The sequence below is a fragment of the Elephas maximus genome, chromosome X (genome assembly GCF_024166365.1).
Source record: "Elephas maximus indicus isolate mEleMax1 chromosome X, mEleMax1 primary haplotype, whole genome shotgun sequence".
NCBI lineage: Eukaryota > Metazoa > Chordata > Mammalia > Proboscidea > Elephantidae > Elephas > Elephas maximus.
Genome location: NC_064846.1, coordinates 102,960,514 through 102,966,513, shown reverse-complemented (window position 1 = coordinate 102,966,513; position 6,000 = coordinate 102,960,514). Strand labels below are relative to the sequence as shown.

General features: G+C 42.5%; 1 protein-coding gene across 1 annotated transcript in view; it reads right to left on the bottom strand.

Moving 5' to 3' along the window:
• Positions 1–474: 474 nt before the first annotated feature.
• Positions 475–6,000, bottom strand: part of OPHN1 (oligophrenin 1) — a 562,106-nt gene continuing 556,580 nt past the window's right edge. Inside the window, exon 25 of the mRNA XM_049872355.1 lies at positions 475–5,497. The gene's annotated coding sequence lies outside the window, so the exon portion shown is untranslated. The remainder of the gene's footprint in view (positions 5,498–6,000) is intronic.

Here is a 6,000-nt window from a genome sequence, read left to right as displayed (position 1 = left end):
TAAATCATGCAAAGTAAACCCTATCCAGGATACATGACAGGATTTGCCAAGCATATGGTTTGAAGCAGTTGATTCTCAAAGAAGTCTGGAAGTCTTGTTATACTTCAATTAATTTTAACCAGCTAATTTTAAGCTGGTTAATGAGAGCCGTGCCCCTCACAGTTCCTTGCAGTTCTCATTAATGCTGCCTTGCCATGACTATGATATTTCCTTCCAGAATACCCTTTCTTATTATGAGCTGAAGATGCTAAACCATGGCCAAAGGCCACTGGAGTTGTCAATGTTTTCATTACAATGTAGGTTATGTAAAACCCATACCCAAGAATAACAGAATGACGAAGCTGAAAAGGTCCCCTGAGACTACCTGGTTTAAAGGTAGAAAATTTGAGTCCCAGAGAGGGAGAGGGACTTGCCCAGCATTACAGAGAGGCAGTGACAGGGCTGAATCTGGACTCCCATTGCTCCTGAAAGGAGCTCTTCTACTGCCCCATATTACCTTTCCACTGCCTCTGATACCCAAAGATTTGAAATCCAAGTAACTTGCAGTCTTCTTATTCCCTTATTTACTTTTCTTTACGGTGAAGAAACTTCACACGTCATCAAAGCACAAGGCCATGTGCCCAACAGTGTAAGAAGCAGGCAGCTATGGATACAATCTTTGTAACCACACCCAAAGTACCAGTTTGGCCTCATTCACTGTTTTTGGTCTTTGCCTCACCAAGAGGTCACCGGTCTCCTTCCTCAACCTTCTTTTCTGTCTCAAGTGCCTTGGACCAGTGCTGCTCAAACTTTAATGTGTGTAGAAATATCCTGGGGAATCTTGTTAAAATACAGATTCTGATTCCACAGAGCTGGGGTGGGGCCCGAGAACCTGCATTTCTAACAAGCTCCCAGGTAATGCTAACGCTTCTGGTCCATGGAAACATTTTGAGTGGAAGACCTCCAAATGCTGTTTCTGAGATCTTTACCTTTGGGAATCTTTTTCTTCACCCTTGGGAGCAGCATGGTGTATTAGAAAGTGGGAAGTCTCTGCAGTCAGACAGACCCAGCTTCCAGTCCTGGATTTTCTCTTTTCCTAGCTATGTGATTTTGGGCAAGTTCTTTATCTGTTAAATGGGGTTGTCACCTATCATGGAGTGTAATGTTGTGAGGCCTGAGGGAACGCGTGACAAAGGCTTGGTAAAAAATCAACTGTAGATTTGAGACTCCTAGGTCTGAAAGGATTCTGTTTCTTGGTTTTTTTTAATTTGCAAAAGACAACATGTGTAATGTGTGGTGACTGCAGCATCATGCCAGATGTACTCAATGATTGTTTCCATGACAAAACTGCAGAAAGAGTCCATTTATACAAGACAGTCTGCATACTTTATTGAAAGTCACATGAACAGGCCCCAGGATTTCTGTTACTTATTTCTTTTTCCTTATGTCATGTATGTATTTCACATAGGCAATGTTTCTAGCCCCCTATTAATGTCCTTGGCATCAAGTCCTTCATTTCCCCTTGAAAATGAGGGCTTTTCTTCATCGAGATGATCTTTTCAAGGTATCTTGCTTCTCTCTTCAATATTTTTTTTTTATCATTTTTGAAGCCATTTTCTGGGCCTGTAATGTGTCAAAACCACTTGTTTGCAGCTACTTTAAAGGTAGTATCATTGATCTACATTCTCTCAAGAGCAATTTTTTTCTAGTCACAGAAATACTTCTTTCTCTACTACTCTATCAGTTCTAGTTATAGAATCAAGGAATTCTTGAAAAGGGAAGGATACTCTCCGATGATAGGCAATTATTTTAGAAATATTCTACATAACCCTATTTTGTTACTGAAATTGAATGCTGAGTTTTGCCCTGCAGTGCCTGGACACCCCTCCACCTTTTTTTTTTAAGCAAAATCTTCAACAATATTTATCCTAAATCATTCCTTGACTTTAGCACCACAAAAAGACCTTGTAGGGTTTTGACCACAAAGCATCAAGTACCTTAGAGACACAAAAAAACCCTTACTGCTTCTCAAATTTTTGCCCATCTCTCAGGCTGACACTGCACATGCTGTAACCTCAGCAAAATATGCAGACACATTAAAAGGACCTTTTTTCCTTTGAAAAACAGTTAAACCGAGGACTAACAACTACTAACTAAAAAACAAATCCTTCATTTCATACGGTAAAACTAAATGATCCTTTATAAAACATTACCAAATGAGTAAACCGAAGGTGGCGAGAAAGCACAACTCAGGCATATCTTTAGCCCAGTTTTCGTTCTCCTATAAACTGAATCTGCCTCTCTTTCCTCCCCTCAAACACTTGCCTTTTAATATTTTGTTCGGTACGCCAGCTTTAGTAATATGGCCTCTGTTCAAATACCCTACCTCATTGTGGCAAAGGGAAAATAGCATGGAGTGTGGGGTCAGAGAGGCCTGGGTTCAAAACATGGTTCTGCTCTTTACTTTCTGTGTGATCTTGAGCCAGTTGCTTTAGCCCTTTGGGTCGTAATTATCTGTAAGAAGAGGAGAAGAGCACCTACCTAGCACGACTGTTGTAAAGACTAAATTTACTGAATGCTTAATAAATGTTAGTTTCTTAGTTAGTTTCACTGCTAGTTTCTCTAACCCAATGGCCATGGTGTGCTGATAATTTCCTATAGTTGCTGCTCTTCAGTTATCACCCCCTCTTCCCAATAGCCTCTTCTGAATGACTATCCAACAAGACTGGTCTAAGCTAGTCTCATTCTATGACTGTGTACCTCACCACAGAAGCCCTTGTTTTTTAAATGAGAGTCCCAAAGGGGAGGTACTTGAGTTCATTCTTTGGGTACAGCCTAGGGCAGGGGCAAAGTTAGCCAGTCATTGCTCCCTAGCCTCCAACCAGACTGGTGGTCCCAACTCTTGAGACCAGACTCTTGATCTGCTTTTCAGGCAACACACAGTAATCTAATGACTATGTATCTCAGATACCTCTTCTACTGGGATTGCAGCTGCTTTCTCTGATTCTCAACAATCTTCCAGTGTTTGTGGTGGTGATTGTGGTTTACTCCCAAGAAAACCAGATTCAAACCATGTCTTTACCTATCATCAAAGGTACTGAGACCCCACCGATGACTGCTTCTGTGGCCAAAATTTGCACACCTGCCTGCTTCAGTTAGTCATCTAATAGGGAAGAGCAGGGAGGCCACAGCAAGCACTTCCTAGGTGAGGTGAGGAGGGCTCACAGAGGCTCCATTTGGGGGTGAGCAGAAGGAAAAATAGTGACCACTTGCTGTCTTGAATTGGCTGTCTTGTTCCTGATTTCTTAGCAATTTTGCCTTTTGAGAGCTCAAACTTGGAGGAGGGAGAATGGGTAGAGAAAAGGGAGTTCAATGTCGCTACCTGGGCATGTCTTAATTTGGAATAGCATCAAGTTTCTAGTTTCACAAAGGCTCTAAGTATGTTTGGCCCTACCTATTGGGAGCCCTGGTGGCACAGTGGTTAAGAGCTTGGCCTACATGTTCCTAAACAACCAATAAACCAACCAAGTTTGGGGTTCAGTCTTGAAAGTGACTACTGCCTTTCAATAGCACTATACTAAAAGCATCTCAGAGGTGGTTTGGGCATGTGTGCTTTATGTCACTCTCTCTCTCTACATATATGTATCTGTATCTATACATCTACATATACAAATATATAGATACAGATACATATATATATGCATATATACATATTCTTATCCCTCAGTACTACAGTCAGTGCAATAGCAAAGCCTTATTAGAAAAGTACAAATAGGAGAACCCTTTCTCTCACACTGGGCTACATTATAATTACACAGAACCAGAAGACAGGCTACGGGACAGGCATCTGGGTAGGACACAAGCACTGATACTCTCTCCAGCAGCTTTCCTTAAACAGTTGGGAATCAGAAACATCTATTCCTCTGATTTCTGATGAACTACACAATTTTGTTTTAGTTCCTTTCCACTGACTGAGATGATGAATGAGGGGGGCCTGGGCTTATGCCTGGAGGTTTTCCGTATAGTTGAAAATATGTGGGGATCAGAAAAGAGGGGCAAAATCTAAAACCCAAAAGTGATGAACACTAAAGCCACCAATCATAAGGACCCTTGCTAGATAAGTGTGGTGTAATGGGAAGAAGCTTGCATAGGAGCCCAGGGGCCTGGGATCTTGTCCTGGCATGGCTGCTAACTTGCTGTGCCTCAGTTTCCCCAACCATAAATGTGGAAATTAGACTAAATGATCTTGAAGGACCTTTCCAATCTAATACTGACTTGGTTGAAAAGAGCCTTCCATCTCAAGGGCTGTGGTTCTTAAACTTTATTGGGTCACAAGCCCATTTGGAATTGAGTATGATGCATGGACCATCTTCCCAGAAAAACACAATCTCCTAGAACTCTGCATACCATTTCAAGGGGCTTCATGGAGTTCCTAAATTCATGGACACTGGGTTAAGAATTGCTGAAGGTAAACACAAGGCAACAGTGACAGCTGCCTGGCCTCAATCCATCTTAACACATTTTCCCAGCATTTGGCCCAAAAGTGGAACTCCTTTAGGACAAACACTGTCGGCCTTTTTAAAGTAAATGTTTTCAGCTTTTGTTTCTTTCTCGATTGCTTGGAAAGGAAGCTGTCAGGAGAAAACAGGAGGAAGAATAATTAAAAAAGACCTAGGTTTTGACATGCCAAACATGCTTTGCAGATTTGTCCTAAGCGGTTGAATGCAAGAGCTGGAAAGCCACCTTCCTTTGTCCACATGAAGGAGTTGTGGGGACTCCACACAGGAGCAAACAAGCTCTTGAAGACACACTTCAGTGCCTGAGCTTCAACCTGGCACCAGTGTCCATATCCTCAGTAAGATACGTGTTAAGATTCTCCAATGTTCAGCAAATGCTCCTGCTTCTCTACCCCAACATAAACAATGGCCCCAAGTCAAAACCAAACCAAATCCGCTGCCCTCGAGTAGATTCCAACACACAAGGAACCTACAGGGCAGAGTAGAACTGTCCCATAGGGTTTCTAAGGAGCAACCTGTGGATTCAAACTGCTGACCTTTTAGTTAGCAGCCAAGCTCTTAACCACTGCACCACCAGAGCCTTTAACTCAGGATAAAACCTCTAATATTAGTCTTTAGTCCCAAATCTTTCAGAGTTCAGTGGCCTTTGAGGATGCAGGAAGCTTAGGGAAGAGCTGAAAACTGGGCTCCCCTCTTCGATTCAGTTATTGAATATCTTGGTTTCTGCAGTCTGGCTTCAGGGAGTCCAGTCATTCACAGTCTTACAGGAGAATAAGCAAGATCTCTCCTCACAGGATTCAAGATAGACCTTCTGAGGGGATGAAGACAGAATACAGAGAAATAAACATGTGTCCAGGATATGTGCCCCTTATTTTATAGCCTCCCAGAACTTGAAGGTACAGGGCCAGTAAGGAGCTGCTCTTCACAAAATTACTCATCACACAAGGTTTGAAGAATTTCAGAAGCTGGAAAGGGTCCCCTAAGGCCAAGGCTCTTAAAACCTGAAAGGAAAAGAAAAGGGTAGAGAATTAGCTAGGACTGGTCAAGCACAAGGAGCCCTGGTGGTGCAGTGGTTAAAGTGCTCAGCTGCCAAGTGTAAGGTCGGCAGTTCAAACCCACCAGCCACTCCATGGGAGAAAGATGTGGCAGTCTGCTTCTGTAAAGATTTACAGCCTTGGAAACCCTGTTGGGCAATTCTACTCTGTCCTATAGGGTCACTATGAGTACAGAATCAACTGGATGACAATGGGCTTGGGTTTTTTGGTTTTACTCAAGCACTTACCAGCTATTGAACAGTGGGGTACATCTTGATGACTAATCCTACAATTGGCAGCTAATCTTCTGAGCACAGAGGTTGGCTAGGAAATGGCCCTCATAACTCACATCCCATGAAACAGGATGGAGACTTTATGTCTTTGGCCTTAACTCTAATTCCCAAAAAAGTCTACCTTGGGAAGCAGAAACATGATACTAGAACCTCTGAGATTACCCCCTTCAGCATGGC